The sequence below is a fragment of the Chiloscyllium punctatum genome, chromosome 22 (assembly GCF_047496795.1).
Source record: "Chiloscyllium punctatum isolate Juve2018m chromosome 22, sChiPun1.3, whole genome shotgun sequence".
NCBI classification, from domain to species: domain Eukaryota; kingdom Metazoa; phylum Chordata; class Chondrichthyes; order Orectolobiformes; family Hemiscylliidae; genus Chiloscyllium; species Chiloscyllium punctatum.
The window spans coordinates 9,987,856-10,008,931 of NC_092760.1; the positions used below are offsets into that span (position 1 = coordinate 9,987,856).

Consider the following 21,076-nt stretch of genomic DNA (forward strand, 5'->3'; position numbering starts at 1 on the left):
TCTGTCTCTGACCATCCAGTATATAAGGAAATAGAAACAGATTTAATCGTGCATTTCGAAGTCCTCCTCTCATAACTAGGCGAGGTGAGAGATGGAACAGTTCTGCTATTAAATTTTGAGGCTGGGAGAATGTTTGGAGATGGAGTAATAGAAGAGAAACTGAGTATAAAGTTGAGAGTCAGGAGATATTCAATAAAAAGGTAGGCGGAGATGGACATGGAGTAATAAGTGTCACTGGTCTTGAAGACTTAACTCGGTTTTCCATTCCAAGATTCTACCAGACCTGCTGAGATTTTCCCGCAATTTCTTTTGTTGGTACGGAAACAGAAGGGAAAAATCTGATCCGGGACCAATCAGCTATGTCTGCTCTGTGGACGTTTGAATTCCCTGTTCGAACAAATCACTTCTGACCCACATGGAAACCTCACTATCCTGCATCACCCCCACCCCTTTTACTGACAATAAGCTGTTCATTACGTGAACACATATGGGTACACAACAACATCATTTACCGAGTAAAATGGTAAAATTGCAGGGAGGGTTCCATTCGGTTTCCATCAGAGCATTCTCATTCAGTTAATTCTATTACAGCACCATTTGACATTCAGCTGACACTGTCATGTGGCCATTCACATTCGACATCTCTGGACATTTTGGTTGGGGCATGTTTGGAATGGAACCTCAGTTTTCGAAGGGACATCGTTTATAGCATATTCGGCTGAACTGATAACCTTGTCTCTTGCACCTGCAGTACAGTGGAGACAGTTTTCACTCAGAATCCAAGAGATGATCAAAAACGGAGGAAAAAGATGTGTCAACAAAACCTGCCTCAGCGAGCGAATTCACTTTTGCAACATTAATGGAGAGCGGCAAAACTATTAACAAACAACAGCACCCTGCGTGGGTCTCGACCCCACACCATTGAGATTAAAGGTCTCAAGCTCTACCGACTGAGCGTACCAGGGCAGGATTGGTGTTGATTAATTTATCATTTCATACTGACTTTAATTCAGCTGACACAGCAATTTTCAAAAATCTCGTTCATTCCTCCCCATTGTAAATAACATTATCCAAGTCGTTCAATTCTCAGATTTATTCCTTCAGTCCATTACAATCCATTTAGGCCTTGCCCGGTATTTTCGATTCTCTGTTAATATTTTCATATTTTGACCCTGATCCTTAGGTCGCCGAAGTGATTCCCAGACACTCTGTCAGACTGCAAATCAATCGGGAATATACCTCAGGAAACCAAATCATTTCTGATTAGAGTGGAGGGAATCCCACCTGTTGAAGAGACAGAGTCCTCACAATCAACACTTTCTTTGTTCTACCTGCCTACAAAGTTTACCACTTCTAATATTCGAGAAAGGAGTTCTGATTATAAAATATTTTAAAAACAGGAACAATCTTCTGAAGACATTTCCAATTTGAAATAGAATGTTTTACCCTTTCACACGGTAACAGCCGTTCCTGAGGAAGGAGTTTCCATGAGCTGTGTCCCAGGGCTGGGCAGGAAGCCGCTGATTGAAACTGCAGTGGCTCCTTTCTGTTGGCAGCAGGGGCTTGTCGAGAGTGGGGTCACATTTTGCTGCACATGACTGTCTCACTCATTGCGGATTCAGGGTCAATCATGGATGAGTTCTCGTGGTCGTATTGTCAGTATATGGTCGATCTCAATACTTGATGTGAAATATTTGAGGCTCTGTGCTCTTTTTGGGCTAGGTCAACCAACATTTCAGCCAAATGCTCTAACCATTTGAGATACAGCAAATGGCAGCAAAATTGTGCGTGTACACATCCAAACGCACAGTGACCGAGAGGATATGGACAGCAGTAGTTCTCATTATTTTAAGAATCAGTTGCTCATGTTCCCGTGTTTATCGCAGAGAGGGTGAGAGACCCGAAGAGTAACAAACACACCCACAAAGCAATAGCAGGACCTGTGTAGTTCTGTCATAAAAAGCTGCCTGCAGTTGTTCTATTGCAAAGTTGGGTTTCAAACCCACGACGCAATAGAGACTGGATCCTAAACCCAGCACATTAAACCTTTCTTGATTAGTGGTGCTGGAAGAGCACAGCAGTTCAGGCAGCATCCGAGGAGCAGTAAAATCGACGTTTCAGGCAAAAGCCCTTCATCAGGAATACAGGGTTTTGCCCGAAACGTCGATTTTACTGCTCCTCGGATGCTGCCTGTACTGCTGCGCTCTTCAGCACCACTAATCCTGAATCTGGTCTCCAGCATCTGCATTCATTGCTTTTACCTACATTAAACCATTCGGCGACGCTCCCTGACGATAACTAAGTGCCAAACCTGTTAAGACTAATGTTTCAGCATCGCTTCACTTCAGGCAATTTCCCCTGGCACTTTCTATGAATACCTTAGCGTAATTAAATATATATATATATATATATATATATATATTTACAACGATTTGAAACGTTTACACGGTGTGGACATTTTTGAGAAGCTGAATATTCTTCGACAGTTTTCCCCGGAGCTTCAAGCCTGCGGGAAGTCCTTGGAAAAGTTTACAAAATCATGAGGTAGACAAGCAGAGAACGTAGTCAATCTACACTTTTACAGAAGTTACAGGAGTTTACAGTGAGATAGCATAGGTTTAATTTGAGAGCAGTACAATTTGAAAGGGAAGTGAGCGACACTTGTTTTTAATACAGACATTTTTGTGCGTGTGGAATAAATTGCCACATTTAGTGCCAGAGTTTGGTGCACTCACAAGACTTCAAAGGCATCTAAATGGGTATGCAGACAGGAATTGTTCGGAGAGATAAGGGACAAATATTGGCAAATATGTTTCGATTAGTTACGGGCATCTGTTCAACAGGTGCAAGTTGGATAGGAAGGTTTGCTTCCGTGCTCGGCAATTCTGTGACACTCCAGCACCTGACAACAGTTTGAAAAGCCCACTTGCAAAAACGCATGCTGTTTGTTCCTAAGTCAGCGTGTTTGAATTTTATTTTTTTCTTGAGGCGTAATGTTTTGAAATGACAGAGAGGGGAATGTTTTCCAGACATTTACAGACAATGACCATTCTCCTTGATACATTCCCAAGTTCTCCTTCAAATAATTTCGTTGACTTAAAAAAAACCTCACAAATCGTGTTATCCCCTTAACTCTCCAGTGAATCAAAAAACTGACAGCTCTTAACGTGGACCAGGTGCAAAACTCAAAAGGCAGAGTCATTATCAGACACACAAACTCATTACTTCTTTCTGTGGGGCAGTGCGAGACGTGTATGTCAAGAACTGCTCACACAAATAACACCGAAGCAATTCCAAAAGGAGCTTCCCGACATTCTGGAGATTTAGTGCATTGCCAAGTAACAGAAAGTGCTCAAGTAACATTAAAAAAAACAGAAAAATGTACCATGCAAAGTGAATATTACCAATTATATTCTCGATTAAATTAGGTCAACAATGCGCTGGTGCCTCCATCTGATCGAGCGAGCCAATCTCCAGCCTCCCTCACCAGGACAGTAATGAAAGAAATGAGAGAAATATAACAAAGTTTCACCTTGCGATTGCCCACCTTTTAGCCTCAACAACAAAAAACGAGGGAGCAGATTCAGTGCAGGATCTGGCTTCACAACAGCAGTGAAATAACGGCGTCCACTCACTTTCAGGGAAAACTGTGAACAACTCACATTGTCCAGAATATGAATGCACAGCGCAGGCTGTTTAGTTCCCATATTCTACTTCTGTCCTGACATTCATACGATAATGTACCTTTCAAAGAGAGCGTTTGTAGCTGTGGAATGACAGTGGCAGCTGTTTCCCCTCGCTCTTACTGCCGCCCTTGGTCATGTAGGGGCTGCAATTCTCATCTTACACGCGGTAGTTGAGTGTGCAATTCTCTGTTGTGGAAAAGCGGAGTGTTTTGGAGCAGAAAGATGTAAAATTCGGATGCTTCTGGAGTTCTTGTTGAAAGGTTCTGTGATGCTAGAAAAATGGTTTGCAGACATTTCCTCCTTTTCTGGGTGACATTCTCAGCGCTGCAGAGGTTCCTGTGAAGCGCTGCTCTCATGTTTTGGTACGAATTCATTTGGTTTCATTCCTGCTGCTTCCGTTTGTTGGGATTGCAGATTCGGTCCAACGGATGGAATCCGTGGATGAGTGCCCTGCTTCCAGGAATTGTCTGGCTGTCTTCTGCTTGCCCTGTCCTATTATTGTTGTGCTATTCTAGTCGAATATGTGGCCCTTGCCGTTTGTACGTATTGCTACTAGGAACTGCTGGACTGACGCCAACACAAATTCTTTGCCAAGAACCAATATCCACCCACCTTCATTCGCAAATGCATGGCACACAAAGTTCGCAACAAGGATTTGCTATGAGGTAATTTTAAAATCATGCTTCCCTATGTTAAAAGCAAATTCTAGAAAACGATATCCAGACTTCTCCGAACACCCGGACTTATAACAGCACAGAAACCGAGAGCCTCACTCTGACAACAACTCACGAGAAATCAAGGCGCAATGCCCATCATGTGCAGGTCAAACGTGGTTGACGAGATTCCACGCAGGGACTGCACGAAACACGACATAGGAGAAAGAGGCTGACAACCAGAGAGCTGCATTCATCATTTAATCTGGACTGTAAACGCCTCGGACAGCTGTTCCTTGCAGTTATGCACAGAATATTGAATGTCTCTGATTCCAGGGCTTGGAATTCGGATGATATGACCGTCTGCAGCACTGGTTACTTCCTTATGTGAGGTAACTCCTGATGGAACACATGTCACACTCTATTGCTCATTGAGAAATACATCCAAAATAGGAGTTTAGAGCAGCATTTCTGTTGTCCTTCTGGTGCTGTCCCTGACATGCCCTGTGGCACTGCACTTATTCTGTGTTTCCTGAGGGTTCGGCACATGCTTCCACGATCGTATTATGGGCAGTAATCTGCATTTTCGCTTCAATAACGGGTGTGTGAAGCGGAGGTCCACCATTCTCTATTCTATTTTTCTCTTCTTATGCACAACTGCAATACAGTAAAGGATCAATTAATATTGAAAGATGATACACAGAGGCGTGTGAAATACCGAAGTTTTAATGACATTTATGCAATGGTTAGAGATTACCTTGATTCAGGAAATAAGGATGTAAAGTCTGTTTGATTGGAGTTGAGGAACAGTGAGGAATGAACTCACAAGCATGTGTAGTTTACAAGCCCACTCGCAGTAACCACAAAGCGAAATAAATCGTACAAGGGGAAGAAAATGCGTGTGAATGACAAAAATGGCAATAGTTATGCGTGATCTTAACTTCCCATCTAAAGCTCTCGGTTCCATTGTAAAATCGTTTGGAGAACCAAAATCAAAAAAATCCCACATGTCCCATAAAACATCACGAGGGATATCTTCGTAATTGATTACTCTACTGGTGACTTAATTTTCCTATTTTCTTGGAAACCATCTCTTTAATTGTGAGCATCAGAAAAGCCTTTTTTTGCCAGCAAGAAATAAATATGTGATTAACCTTTGTTCGTTTCATGTATAAGAACACTGAGACTCCTCAGCACCGCACTTCTTTTGCATTTCTATCGATTTTAACACGAGTGTGTCTTTTGATTCTTCCCAACAAAGTATATGACCTCGCATTCCCTACATGAAACTGCATCTGCAAAGAATACTCCAATTGTTGGAGGGAATCCTGAGGAACAGAATATACATGTATTTGGAAAGGCAAGGACTGAATCGGGATTGTTAACATGGTATTGTGCGTGGGAAATCATGTCTCTCAAACTTGATTGAGTTTTTTGAAGAAGTAAAAAAGAAGCTTGATGAGGGCAGCGCAGTAAATGTGATCTATATGGACTTCAGTAAGGCGTTCAATAATGTTCCCCATGGGAGACTGATTGGCAAGGTTAGATCTCATGTAACAGCAGTGGACGTAATACCGACCCTTGTGGTACGCCGCCAAGACCTGGACACCAAGAAGAACATGTTCCAACAACTATAACACCGTTTTCTATTGGCAAGCCAATTACTGATCAAAGCTGCAATCTCTCCCACAGTTCCATTCCTCCGCATTTTGTATAATAGCCTATTGTGTTGAAACTTATCGAACAACTTGCTGAAACCCATATACACCACATCAACCGGGTTACTGTCATCAACATGTTTGGACACTTTGTCAAAAAAGTCAACAATATTCGTTAGGCAAGGCCTACCCTTCAAAAAACCGTGCTGACTGTCCCTGATCAGATTATTCTTTTCGAGATAGTCATAAATCCTATCTATAATAACCTTTTCCAACACGTTACCAACAACTGCAGTGAGACTCACTGGTCTGTAATTAACAGCATTTTCTCTCCTAAACTTCTTGAACAAGGGAACAACATATGCCATGCTCCATTCCACAGGCACTATTCCTGTAGACAACGATGATTTGACGATCAATTCCAAAGGCACATCAATCTCTTCCTTTGCTTCCCAGAAGATCCTAGGACAGATACCATCCGGCCCAGGGGACTTGTCTGTTTTCACACTCTGCAGTATTTCTATCACCTAATCCTTGTGAACCTCAATATCTACTACACTAGACGCAAGTATCTATGTATCTTCGTCGCCAACATTTTCATTTTCTATCGCGAAAACTGTCAAAAAATATTTATTTAGTGCTTCCCCTATCTCCTCTGCCTCCACACAGAACTTCCCACTATTATCCTTGATTGTCCCAAATTTACCTCTCGTCATTCTTTTAGTGCTGACATACCTATGGAAAGCCTTAGGATTAACCCTGATCCTATCTGCCAACAACTTCTCATGTCTCCTCCTGGCTCTTCTAAGCACTCTTTTAGGTCTTTCCTGATATCGGTGGAACCCTCGAGCGCTCTAACTGAGTTTTCACGTTTTGTCCAAACATAAGACTTTTGTCCTTCTTCACCAGGCATTCCACTTCCTTAGTAAACCATGGCTCAAGCGTTCTAAATACTCCTCCCTTCCTGACAGGTACATACTTATCTAGGACACACAGGAGCTTTTCCTTGAATAAGCTCCACATTTTTATGTGCTCACCCCCTGCAGTTTCCTACCCCATTCTACACTTCCTAAATCTTACCTCATTGCATCGTGATTTCCCTTCCACCAGCTGAAACTCTTGCTCCGTGGAGTACACCTATCCCTTTCCATCACGAAAGTAAACCTGAGAGAATTGTGATCGCTGTCTCCACAGTGCTCACCTACTTCCAAATCTAAAGCCTGGCCAGGCTCGTTATCCAGTACTAAATCGAAAGTGGCTTCTTCCCTTGAAGGCATGTCTACATACTGTGTCAGGAAGCCCTCCCGCACACACTGGACAAAAACTGACAAATCTATAGTACTTGTACTGCAGTGATCTCAGTCAATATTTGGATATTGTCTTGAGTGTTCCAGAGTTTTTCATTGTCCCAGAGTCCAGATGAAGTTTGTATTCCTCACGTACGGGAGCGAGAATTCTTTCAATGTCTCAGATCAGTCCCTGTGCCGAGAACATCAGAGTCAATATCCCTTCCTCGACTCGGACTGACAATTTACACTTCTTCATACTCCTCTGATTCCATTTGCCAAAGAGTTTCTCAAGGTTTCCAAAGCTGGAGACTAAATTATATGGTTTGCTTCCTAAACATTTTTCCAACTGCCAACTGACAATATTTTCACAGTATCTCTTCACAATCCTCTGGCTTGCACTATGTCCAGGGATGAGAAGCCCCGTTTGGTGGAGAGAGTTCCTAGGCTGGTGAGTTTCACTTTGGAACAATGATGGTTAAGTGGCAATTTCCTGCGGTTGTTTGTAATGATGGGAGAGGGAGCGGTGGGGAATGAGCACTCTGACGAGCAGGAGGAAGTGTTGCCAATGACCAGAGTCAGAGAACAGAGGACAAGGGATGAAAGGAATCTAATGAAAAGCAGCGCTTCTGCTCAGGACGTTCAATAACAACTGCAGAAACCCGATGTGTTGAGCAGTGTATCTGGAAAGAGAAACAGAGATAATGTTTTAAATGTGGAACATTTCTGATGAAGAACTCGAGTTTCTCTAGTCTAATCAAATTATAGGCCTAGTTTGCAAAACAGGCTGCCTGAACTTTGAATTGTTCCAGCAGGAAAGCATTCATAACGTAGTCAGCAGGATTCGAACCTGCGTGGGGAAACCCCAATGGATTTCAAATCCATCGCCTTAACCACTCGGCCATGACTACCAACAGCACCGCAGCCTGAGCATTGACCAAACCAGCCTTGATCTCATTGAAAGCTGCCGCTGACTTGATGAGTTAAATGTTTCCATCTCCATTCATACCTTTGCTGTCATTTGTAAGGTGCGAGACACCAATGTAAAAGAAGAAAATCACAAAGTTAGGAAAAGGTTTTTGCAGCAAAATTGAGTCAAAATTATTTATTGTAAGGAAAATCACACTTGGCAATTTGCTAGATCTCTTTGCGAACATGACCAGCAGAGGTAATCAAGGGAGCTATTGATCTGAGTATTCTTGGACATGAAACAAACAAAGGTTAATGACATATTCATTTCTTTTTCTGGCTAAGGAACTTGTCTTTCCAGATGATCACAATGACAGAGATTTTTCCCAATTAAAGACGGCAAATAAGTCCTATCTCACGCTGACACCATCGTGAACGCTGCTGTTTCACAATGCCACAGAGTCAGGGTCAATTCCCGCCTCAAGCAAGTGAATGTGTGGAGTTTGCACATTCTCCCCGTGGCTGCATGCGCTTGCTCTGGTTTTCTCCCACAGTCCAAAAATGTACCGGTTTGTTGAAATGGCCGTGCTAAATTGACGGGGTTAAAGGAGAGGAATGCATTTGGGCTCGGGCGGGTCGGTGTGGAGTTGCTGGGCCGAAGGGCCTGTTTGCACATCGTAAGTATTCTAATCTACAGTAATCAATGACCAAGGTGCGGCGCACGTTGTTCGATGGGGCATATATAACTTTTCGATTGGTTTTCTTCAAAGTTTCTTTACAATTCAAACGGGAGAGGAAGAAGGGAAATGAAAGCCTCCCATAATTCTTGCCTTCTTTTATCATTCACAGGCGGTATTTTTTCCTGTACGTTTTGTTTTACACTGTGGTTACTGTTAGTGTTCTTGTAAGCTACACCAGCTGGTTTCCTCTTTCCTCAATGTTCCTCATCTCTACCCAAACACACTTTCCATCCTTATCTCCTGAACCAAAGTAATCTCTAACCATTGCATAATTGATAGGAAACTGGGCTTTTCACACGCCTGTGTATGTCATTTTCCAATATTAATTGATCGTTTACTGTGTTGCAATTGCGCACGAGAAGAGGAAAATAAAATAGAAGCCGGTGGTCCTAGGTTTGAAACACACGTAACTGCAGCTAAATCGCAGATTACTGCACACAATGCGATCACGGAAGCATGCACCGAACCGTCAGGAAGCACACAATAAGTACAATGCTGGAGGTCATGTCAGGAACAGGACTAGAAACACAACAGAAATACGTCTCTTGGGTCCTATTTTGGACGTATTTCTCAATGAGCTATCGTGTTTTACATATGTTCCAACGGGAGTTACCTCACACAAGGAAGTAACCAGTGCTGCAGACGGTCATATAATCCGAGATCCAAGTCCCGGAGTCAGAGACACTCAGTCCCCTGTGTGTACCTACAAGGAACAGCCGGGCATGGGGTTTACAGGGTAACTGAACTGCATGAATGCAGCTCGATGGTCGTCTGTCTGCTTCTCCTCTATAGTTTTCTGTGCAGTCCCTGCGTGCAATCTTGTCAACTACGTTTGTCCGGCACAAGATGGGCATTGGTCACTTGTCTCTGAGAGAGGCTGTTGGTTTATGTGTTGTCATAATTCCGAGTGTAAGGAGGAATCAGTTCCCAGAAACTTACTTTAATAAATGGAAGCGTGCTTTTTAACTTGCCGCGTGGCATATACACGTTGCAAAGTTCGTGCACTGCGAATCACGTTGCAGGACTATCCAATTTTGGCAAAGAATTTGTGTGGCAGTCACGTGTTGCCACGACCAGCTATCCCGAGTAGCAATACGGACAAATGGCAAGAACTACAAATTCGATTAGAGCAGCACAAGGTTAATCTGACAGGGTTTACAGAAGGCAGCCAGAAGATTTCTGGGTGTAGGGCAATCACCCAAGGTACCTTTTCATATGAAAGTCTGAGCATCAGTAGAATCTGGGACCAAAGTAGTCTATGTTGGTTATTCATATTCCAGACAACTTTCGTTGTTCCCCGTTTACTCTGAAAGTGAATAGACATAGTTATTTCACCGTTATTTCGAAAGAAGATTCTGCATTGAATCTGTTCGCCGTTTTTTGACGTTGTGGCGAAAAGGTGGGCAATCGCGATGTGAAACGTTGCTATACTTTCATTTCCTTCATTACTGTCCTGGTGAGGGAGAAAGGTGATTGGCTCTCACGATCAGATTGGGGGCACCGGCGCATTGATGGCCTAATTTAATCACGGATATAATTGGAAATGTTCACTTTTAATGATTCGTTGTTGTGTTTTGTTTTATGATACTTGAGCATTTCTGGGATTTGGCAATACACTAAATCTCCAGTAGGTTTGGAATTGCCTCGCTGTTATTAGTGCGAGCAGTCCATGTCAGAGACGACTCACAGTGCCTCACAGACAGCACTTAAGCTTCGGTGTGCCTGATCATGGTACTGCCTTTTCAGTTTTGATTCTGTTCCACGATTAGAGCTGTCAGTTTTTGGATCCGCTGGAGAGCAAAGTGGGTAATGCGATATGTGAGGTATTTGTCTTCAGCCAAACTCTTTGATGGCGAACTTGGGAAAGTGTCAAGAAGAATGGTCATTGGCAGCAAATATCGGGAAAACCTTCATCTCTGGATCGGTTGGGCTCATCCACCCTCCAAACAAAATAGCCAAACTCGCTGACTGAGTAACAAACAACATGCGGTTTTTTTGCAATTGGCGTATTCAAACCGTTGCCGGTGGCTGGAGTATCTCAGACTTGTCGAGCATGGAAACAAGTCCCGCGATCCAATTTGCCCTTGCTGAATAGATAACCGAAATTAATCCATACATTTCTGCCAATATTTGTGCCTTATCTCTCCGAGGTCTTCCTGTTTATACACCCATTCAGATGCCTTTGAAATGTTGTGAGTGCACCAGACTCTGCCACTAAATGTGGCAATTCATTCCACACGCACACAAAAGTTCTATGTGAAAAACATGTGTCCCTCACATCCCTTTTAAATTTTTCCTCTCTCACATTAAATGTTTGCAATGTAGATTTGAACTCGCGTGACTTGTGAAGAAGTGCTCCCTGACTATTTACTCTGTCTGTTTTCCTCATGATTTTATAAGCTTCTGTGAGGCCATATCTAAGCCCTGAAGCTCCTGGGAATCTGACGAAGCCTATTCAGTTTCGTTCTCATTTCCAAGCAGTGCAAACCTTGCAAATCCTTGTATGGGTTTTCTAAACTTACACTTGCAAGAAGTGTGTCCAGCTGCAGCACTTGTTTGACCGCGTGGCCACTCTGGAGCTGCGGTTGGACTCACTGTGGAGTATCAGCAATTCTGGAGAGTTATCTTGCCTCCCAGGTGCTCAGGCCAGGGATGTCGCCCATTGGCTGAAGAGCATTCGAAAACGGGATCGTGAACAGCAAGTTGTCTTGGTGCATACAGGCACCAACGAAAAACAAAACGAGATGAGGACCTGCAGGTAGAATTCATGGAGCTAAGAGAGAAATTAAAGAGGAGGACCTCAAAGGTAGTAATCTTGGAATTACTGCCGGTGTCATGTGACTGCCAGCGTAGAAATGATTAAAAAACGGCACGGTGAACACGTGAGTTGAGGAATGGTGCTGCAGGGCGGGTTTCAGATTTGTTGGATTTTGTGACCAATTCTGGGGAATGTGGGACTATAAGAAAATTGACGATCTACATCTGAACCAGACGGAACGTATGTCCTTTCGGGAATTTTTGCTACTGCTGTTGGGGAGGTTTTATACTCATGTGGCAGGGAGCTGGTAACCACAAGAGTAAACAAGTCGGCAGTGAGGTGGAAACTGGAAACGCTAAGAATCTGGAAGCTATCATTAATAATGGGAAGAGTAGGCAGAGAGCAGATGAATGCAAAAGAACTGGTGGCCTGAAATGCATCTACTTTAATGCATGGAGTATAGACATATGAATTCAGGGCTTAGGTTGGTGCCTGGGAATATGACGTTATTGCAATCACAGAGATTTAGTTGAAGGAAGGGCATGGTTGGCAACCAAATGTTCTAGGATATAGACGCTTCAGACGGGACAGGGAGGGAAGTAAAAGTGGAAGGAGTTGCATTGCTGGTCAGGGATGATATCATGGCTGTGCGAAAGGAGGACACCATGTTGGGCTTGGGCCGTGAGACACTATGGATGGAGCAGTGAAATAAGAAGGGTGAGGTTAGATTTTTGGGGCTGTATTACAGTGAGCGTGAGGTGTAAGAAAAAATAGTTAAACAGATCATGGAAAGACGTAGAGGCAATAATTTAGTGTTGATTGGAGATTTCCGTTTTCACAACATTGACCGTGATACTCTTAGCATCAGAGGTCTGGATGAGATACCATTTGTAAGAAGCCTCCAGGTGAGTTTTCTGGAGCGGTATATCAATAGTCCGACGAGGGAATAGACCATATTGGAACTGATATTGGGGAATAAGCCAGGGCTGGTGATAGCAGTTGCCGTGGGTGATTTCTTTGGGAAGTGTCCAATATTCTGTAAGTTTTAGAATACTCATTGACATAGATGAGAGTGGTCCTGAGGAAAGAGTATGAAACTGGGCCAAAGCTAATTATATCAAAATTACGCAGGAGGTCGGAAATGTGGATTGGACACAGCTATTTGTAGGAAAGTCCACAGTTCATATGTGTCAGGCTTTCAAAGCTAGGTGAGGCATGTGCCGTTGAAGGCAAAGGATTTGAAAGGCAATATTCGTGAACTGTTGATGACAGGACAATTGTACGACTCGCCAAGAGGAAAAGGGAAGCATACATAACGCCTCGGCATCTAACAACATAATGGTCCCTGGAGGAACATGAGAAGAGTAGGACAAGTATTAAACGAGGAATCAAGGGGGTTAAAAGGGGTCATGAAACAACTTCACGCTAGCACAATTAAGGAGAATCCTAAAGCCTATTATTCATATATAAAAAGCAAGCGGGTAACCAGAGAAAGGATTGGTCCACTAAAGGAAAATTAAGGAAGGCTGTATGTCGAATCTGAGAGAGTGAGTATGATTCTGAATGATTATTTTGCATCAGTGTTCACTGAGGAGAGGAACATGATGAATGTTGAGTCTAGAGTAAGACATTTAATTAGTCTGGATCATGTTGACACAAATAGGGAAGCTGTGTTGGGCAGGCTAGGGGTAATTAATGTGGACAAATCCCCAGGAACGGATGGGATCTATTCCTGGTTCCTGAGTGATGTGAGAGAGGAAATAGCTGGGGCCCTGATAGATATCTTCGTGGCATCCTTCAGCACAGGTGAGGTTCTAGCCGACTGGAACGTTGCTCATATTGTCCCCTGTAGAGGAAGGATAGTAGGGATATTCCGGATAACTACAGAACAATGGGCCTTACATCAGTGTTGGGAAAGTTGCTGGAGAAGGTACTGAGGGAGAGGATCTATTCATATTTAGAAAATAATGTGCATATCAGTGAGAGGCATAGAGTTTTTCGGGAAAGTGCCCAAGTTGATAGATGAAGGAAAGGCTGTTGATGTCATATACATCCACTTCAGTAAGGAGTTAGATAAGGTTCCCCATGGTAACCAAATGCAGAACGTAAAGTAACATGGTGTGCAGGGTGTTCTAGACAGGTGGGTAAAGAATTAGATGAGCAATGGGAGACAGAAAGTGGCAGTTGAATGGAGTGGAGTTTCTGGAAATGGAGAAAGATGACCAGTAGTGCCCCACAGGGGTCAGTGTTGTAGCCACTGTTGTTTGTGATATACTTAAATGATCTGGAAGAGAGCACTGTTGCAATGATCAGAAAGTTTTCAGATGACACGAAGATTTCTGGACTAGCAGAAAGTATAAGTGACTGTTAAAGAATACAGGAGGATCTAGATATACTGGAAAGTTGGGCAGAGAAGTGGCAGCTGGAGTTCAAAACAGACAAATGTGAGGTGACGCATTTCGGTCAGTCTAATTCTAGTTGGGGTTATACAATGAACAGAAGAGGTTTGGGGGAAAAATGTTGATGGACAGAGAGATCTGTGAGTGTAGGTCCATTATACACTGAAGTTTGCTGCACAGGTGGATAGAATAGTCAAGCAGTCATATAATATGCTTGGCTTCATTGGATGGGGTATTGAATAAAATGGCTGGCAAGTCATGTTAAAATTGAACAATACATTGGTCTGGCCACATTTAGAATACTGTGGAATTTTCTGGTCGCCACATTACCAAAAGGATGTGGACGCTTTGGAGAGGGCGTGTAAAAGGTTTAAGCAGATGTTGCCTCGTATGGAAGGTGCAATCCAGGAAGAGAGGTTGAGTAGGTTAGGTTTGTTTTCATTAGAAAAAAGGAGTTTGAGGGAGACCTTTTTTGAAGTTTACAAAATCATGAAGGGTACAGACAGGGTAGATAGAGAAAAGTTTTTTTTTCCCAGGTTGAAGGATTAAAAACGAGAGGTCACGCTTTCAAGGTGAAAAGTTTAAGAGAGATACTCGTGGCATCTACTTGACACAGCGGGTGGTGGGTGTCTGGAACGCGTTCCCAGCAGAGACGGGAGAGGTAATCACGGTAAATACGTTTAAGAGGCGTCTGGACAGATGCATGAGTAGGTGGGGAGCAGAGGGATACAGATGCTTAGGAATTCGGTGACAGGTTTAAACAGTAGATTTGGATCGGCTCAGGCTTGAATGGATGTAGGGCCTGTTCCTAGTCGGTGCATTTGCGAGGTCTAAGTGCCTGAAGTTAATCCATGCTGAAACACTAGTCATAACAAATCTGAGTTCTGGCTTTTGTGTAGCAGCGTGGTCGAGCGGTCTAAGGTGCTAGATTTTAAGCTTCAGTTTCTATCGAATCGTGGCTTCAAATACCAGCATTGAAAGTGAGCAACTATGTGGAGATGTATGTGAGAGAACTGCGCATGTGTGGATGCATTTTAATTTGAGTGTTTGCAGATCCTCAGTGTGCTTACCCTCTCGGTGATAAAATCAGCGACCGTCACTGAAAACAACGCATGTTCCTGCTGTCCGACAGATTCTCATATCCCGTCGATACCTTTGCTTTTGGATATCTGCGTTGTCAGTTTCTGTATCTCAAATGGTCAGCGCAGTTGGCTGAAATGTTGGTGGTTCGAGCCCACCCAGGGAATAAGCCTCAAATATTTCAGCACAAGCATTTACCCCGACCATGTATTGACATTATAACCGGGAAAACTCATCCATGATTCACCCCAAGTCCGCAGGGAGTGAGACGTTTAAACGCAGCAGAATACGACATCACTTTCTCCAAGCTCCCGATGCCAACAGAAAGCGGCCACTGCAGCTTCAATCAGCGACTTTCTGCCAAGCCATGGGAAACAACTCGTGGAAACTCCTTCCTTAGTAACAGCTCTTTCCGTGTGAAAGGAGCAAAACTTTTACTTTAAATTGGAAAGGGCTTCAGGACATTGGAACATTGCTCCAGTTCTTGGAACGTGTTATAAATAAAACTCCTGACTTGAAAATAGGAAGTGGTAAAGGTTTTATGTAGAAAGAACAAAGAAAGTGTTGATTCAGACGACTCTGCCTCGTCAGCAGATGGGAAATGCCCAAAACTGTAAACGAAAATGATTGGGTTTCCTTAGGTAATTTCGCGACTGATTTACTCTCTGCCAGAGAGATTGAAAATCACATCAGCGACATAAAGGAGAGGGTAAAAATATGAAGATATTAAGGTTGAATCTTAAATCCTGGGACAAGTGTGGAATAGATTGTAATGCTTTGAAGGAATAACTGAAGTGAAAGGTGTGAATGATATTTTTGTGATTAGGAGGAATGAACTGGATCCTAACAAATTGCTGATGAATTATGCTCGCAATGTAATACCAAACTAATCCACAGTGCATCGTGCTTGGTTAGCTCAGTCGGTGCAGTGTGAGATGCTTAATCTGAGGGTGGTGGGTGCAAGCCTCACAATGGGTGCTTTCACTGCTTAATACAATTCCAGCTCTTCGTTCCACGTGCAGTATTGCAACCCTTCGCAGGGCAATGTTTGTGTAGCTTTCATTGACACATCTGTCCGCCTGCTTTTGATCACACGTCGGTTTCTGAGTGAACACTGTTTCCATTTTAGTGGTGGCGCCAGAGACAACTTTATCAGTGCAGCCGAAAATACAATGAATGATGTCCGTTTGAAAACGTGAGGTTCCAAACCAACCATGCACCACCCAAAGTGTTCAAAGGCACGGAAAGCGAATGGCCACTTGCGAGGGGTCTGACAGAGACGGATCAATGTCACATGGGACTTGAACCAATTTTCGGTGATTAAGATCGTTCTGATGGAAACCGAAGGGTACTCTTCCTCAACGTTTTGCAATTGTTCTTCTTGTGTTTAACGAAATGAACAGTATATTGTCAGTAATGAGAGTGGAGGTGCGGCAGGATCGTGAGGTTTCAGTGTGGGACATAGACACAGTAAGTCAATTATCCCCAGAGCACGGGAGAGTTGTTTGGTCCAGGATCACTGCCATCTTCTGTTTCTAAACCAACACTTGAAATTACTGGAAACTCTCAGCAGGTCTGGGAGCATCTTGGAAATATAAATCGATTTAAGACTTCGGGACTAGTGACACTTCTTTTCCATGTCCATCTCCATCTGCTTTTGCACACTCTTCCTTTTTATTGAACGTCTCCTGACTTCCAACTTTATATTCAGCTTCTCTTTTATTACTTCCTCTCCAACAATTTTCCCAGTCCCCAATTTTGTATCAGAACTGTTTCATCTTTCACATTGCCCAGGACTTCGAACTGAACAAATAACTCTGTTTCTATTTCCTTAGATAGCAGATGGCCAGAGACTGGAAGGCAGTATGGTTCCGAAAACTCATCCATGATTCACCCCGAGTCCACGGGGAGCAAGACGGTTACACGCAGCAGAATACGACACCATGTTCTCCAATTCCCCCGATGCCAACTGAAAGCGGCCACTCCAGCTTCAGTCAGGGCTTCCTGCCAAACCCTGGGACACAGCTCGTGGAAACTCCTTTCTCATTAACTGCTCTTCCCGTGGGAAAGGAACAAAACTTCCATTTTAAATTGGAAGCGGCTTCAGGAGATTGGAAGGTTGTTCCTGTTCTTGGAACGTGTTATAAACAAAACTCCTGTCTTGAAAATAAGAAGGGGTAAACATTTTAGACAAGAAGAACAAAGAAAATGTTGATTGTGAGGACTCTGTCTCGTCAGCAGATGGGAAATTCCCAACACTGTAAACAGAAACGATTGGGTTTCCTAAGGTAATTTTCTGACTGATTTACAGTCAGCCAGAGTGACTGGAAATCACTTCATATGAAAATATTCGGGTTGAATCTTTAATGCCAGGACAAGTGTTAAATAGATTGTAATGTTTTGAAGAAATAACAAAAGTGAAAGATGTGAATTATATTCTTTGTGATTGGGAGGAATGAGCTGGATCTTTGAAAATTGCAGTGCTAGGTGAATTGTGCTCAGAATAAAATAGCAAACTAATTCGTCGTGTGCCAAGCCTGGATATCTCAGTTCGGTGAAATGCGACGTGTTTAATCAGAAAGTCGTGCGTCCAAGCCCCATAGTAGTCGTTTTCACTGTTTAATAGAGTTCCAGCTTTTCGTTCCACATGCAGAATTGCAAACCAACGCTGGTGGAGCGTTCTTGTTGCTTTCGCTGACACATATGTCCTCCTGCTTTGATCACAAGTCGGTTTCTGAGTGAAAACTGTCTGCACTTTACTGGAAGCGCCAGAGACAACTTTATCAGTGCAGCTGAAAATACTATGAATGATGTCCATTTCAAAACGTGAGATTCCACTAAATCCGTGCACCAACCAAAGTGTTCAAAGACACAGAACGCGAATGGCCATTTGTTAGTGGTCTGACAGAGATGGCTTAATGTCTCATGGGTCCTGAACAACAATTAAATGATTCAGAATGTGCTGATGGAACGGAACGGAGCTCTCCCTGAACGTTTTGCAATTGTTTTGTTGTGTGCTCATGTAAGTTTATGTAATGAACAGTTTATTGCCAGTAACGAGGGTGGGGGTGGGGAAGGATTCTGAGGTTTCAGTGTGGGACAAACGAGATCTGATCGAATGGGTAAGTCAAATATTCCTAGAACATGGGAGAGCTGATTGGTCCAGGATCACTCCCATCTTCTGTTTCAAAATCAACAAATGAAATTGCTGGAAAATCTCAGCAGGTCTGGTCGCATCTTGAAAATGAAAACCGAATGAGATTTCGGGACTGGTGACACTTCTTTTTCCATCTCCATGTCCCTCTGCCTTTCTACAAACTTCCTTTTTATTGAATATGTCCTGACTTCAAACTTTATATTCTGCTTCACATTTATTGCTTCCTCTCCAAACATTTTCCCAGTCTCTAAAATTGTATCATGCTTGTTCTATCTCTCACTTTGCCCAGGACTTCCAACTGAACAAATAACTCTGTTTCTATTTCCTTAGATACCAGATGGCCAGAGATTGGAAGACATAGGAGGACGGTTAGCGCTTTCAGAATATCTAGTCTGCTCCGCCATTCGATCTTGGCTAATATTGTTCTTAACCCCATTCTCCAGTCCTCTCCCTGAACACTTACTCCCCAGTTTTAGGACCCAGTCTTTTTCCTAGAGTGGGTCCTAATCCGTCCCAAAACCCTCCACATTTGTTGGCAGCTGTTACACCGTGTCTACGTGTCATCAATCTCAGTTTCAGTGATTCTCGGCAAACACGAACTGTTCTGAGCAGCTCGATCGGGTCTCTGGCCCCACTGTGATCCTGTGGTGGAGCAGTAATCATCTTCATCTCCTACGGAAAGGATCGGCGCTTCAAAAAAAAAACGGACAGAAAGAAAGATAGGCTTGTGTGTCAAGATATGTGGAGGTAATTGCTTTCTGACCTGGTCAGTAAACCTTACTCTGTATATCCCCGCACATTCTAGCTGTTGTGGTGAAAGGGAATACAAGTCCAATTAATTGCCATCTACGCTTTAATTCGATATGTATTCTTCCTTGTTCTGAATATGCAGGGATGTTTCCAGCACTGATGGTCACCATTTCTAAGAGTGCATGCCGCGAGCCCTGATATTTTCTGGAGAGTAGCAGTATCAGTTTGTGCGAAAGTGGCCCAGTACAAAGCTTAGAAGAAACATTGTTGTTCCCTCTTTACAGACGACAGTCTTTCATATCATGATTGACGGGGCTTTATTGCATACTCATCAGCAAGCCTTATTTTGAATTTACTCGCTCAATACTACTGTAGCGGTGGAAAGAATATAATTCCGAATACCTGCTGCGTGAATTTCATTTTCAAATTTCTATTCGCAGTGGTCCTTCATATGTGGCGATGTTTATATCACTGCTGGCCATCCTGTTTAAGAGTGCAGTTACATATAGTCCTCTGTCTTGGCGCTGCAGGGAAAATTGTCTGCGCCTTCTCAGCCAATATTTCCTGGATATTTCAACATGGTATTCTTTATTTCTTCGATCACGTCCACTTTATGGACACAGTTACCGGGCACTGATCCTTTCTGTAACAACAGACCGCATTTGCTTTACATGCGAAGGTGGCCTGGATCAGTTACAAGGAGAGCATTCATTTCCTTCTGTCACAGCGAACACTGGATTTATGATGTTAGTCTCTGTCAAATGCATCCGAAAATGTGCTCTGAAAGTTTCATGTGAACACTGTCTGGCGTTTCTCAACGTGTGTCAACCAAAGCCAGAAATCCTCAATCATAGTTTGGAGCAGTTCACATATTCGAGTTTCGAAGCAGCAGACACGGATACAGTTCAGTCAGAATGAAAATATTTACAGGCACAGATGAACTATCGACTCTTGTTCTCATACTGTTACTAATATTACCGTGTGGCCTGAGGTCTAAGCCATGTTGTAACTGAAAATGAGGAAATAACAGACAGGCTGCCGAATGACAGTATGTATTTTGTTTTCTTGTTCTCACAGAGTTCCAAGAAAGTATGACAGCGAGGGAGAGGAATGCAAGTCAAGTGCAGCTCTGGTGAAATACCTTCTGTCTGATTCAGTCATCAACAAGAAACGTGAATACGACTAAAGCGGGAAACCTTTTCACAACTCGAACTAAGAGCAATCACGAACAGTGAGCACCTTTTTGACATCTCAGATCGCCTTTGACATTCCCTGAATATGTATAGGAACTAATTTTTGCACACCTCAAAGTGAGAACTGTTTGATTTACCGACAATAAGTGAGTCACATGTCCTTGATTCCCACATAGGTTTCTAACTCAGCTTGCAGCCAGGTGGCAGTTGCTCATGGCTCTGCTGGATAATGCACTATTATGGAGAAATAAAATGAAAGTTGGAAATCTTATTGGCTCTGGGTTTCGAATAATCTTGCTACATTTTCTGCAATTCTCGGATTCCAGTGCTAAACCAGTTTTTCAGTTCATCTGAGCAGCAGGAGAGTCGGCGTTTCTTGTCGGAGCAGAATTCATTATCTCCAGTGATCACTTTATCTGAGGAGAGAGAATGAACAAACTTTCATACAGCGACTAATCGGAATTGCATTCCATTTCAGCATGGCAGCAGAAATGGGCTAGCAAATTAAAAACCAGATTTGCTGATGAGAACAACAAGCACGACCACTCAGATAGAGCAATTCCTCCCCACCGCTTATTCTGCAGAACTGGTGTAGTTGCTGTGAGTATGCTGCAGGGTATCATCAGGTACATGCTCTTGGGTTTCCGGTTTTGGCCTGTGTGCTCGCGTGGCTGAGCAACCTGAGACTCTGATTTCAGATTCTACTTCTTAAGAAGGCTTGTGTTTGTATCCCTGCGCGGCCACGTGTGCTAATGGATTAAGCTGGCAACGTTTTGCAGGGATAAGCTTTGTTAAAGTTGAACAGAT

General features: G+C 43.2%; 2 non-coding genes across 2 annotated transcripts; both read right to left on the minus strand.

Moving 5' to 3' along the window:
- Window positions 1-892: 892 nt before the first annotated feature.
- Window positions 893-966, minus strand: trnak-uuu (transfer RNA lysine (anticodon UUU)). Its single transcript has one exon. It is a non-coding gene; the product is annotated as a tRNA-Lys (tRNA).
- A 7,146-nt stretch (window positions 967-8,112) lies between these two features.
- Window positions 8,113-8,194, minus strand: trnas-uga (transfer RNA serine (anticodon UGA)). Its single transcript has one exon. It is a non-coding gene; the product is annotated as a tRNA-Ser (tRNA).
- Between the last annotated feature and the right edge of the window lie 12,882 nt (window positions 8,195-21,076).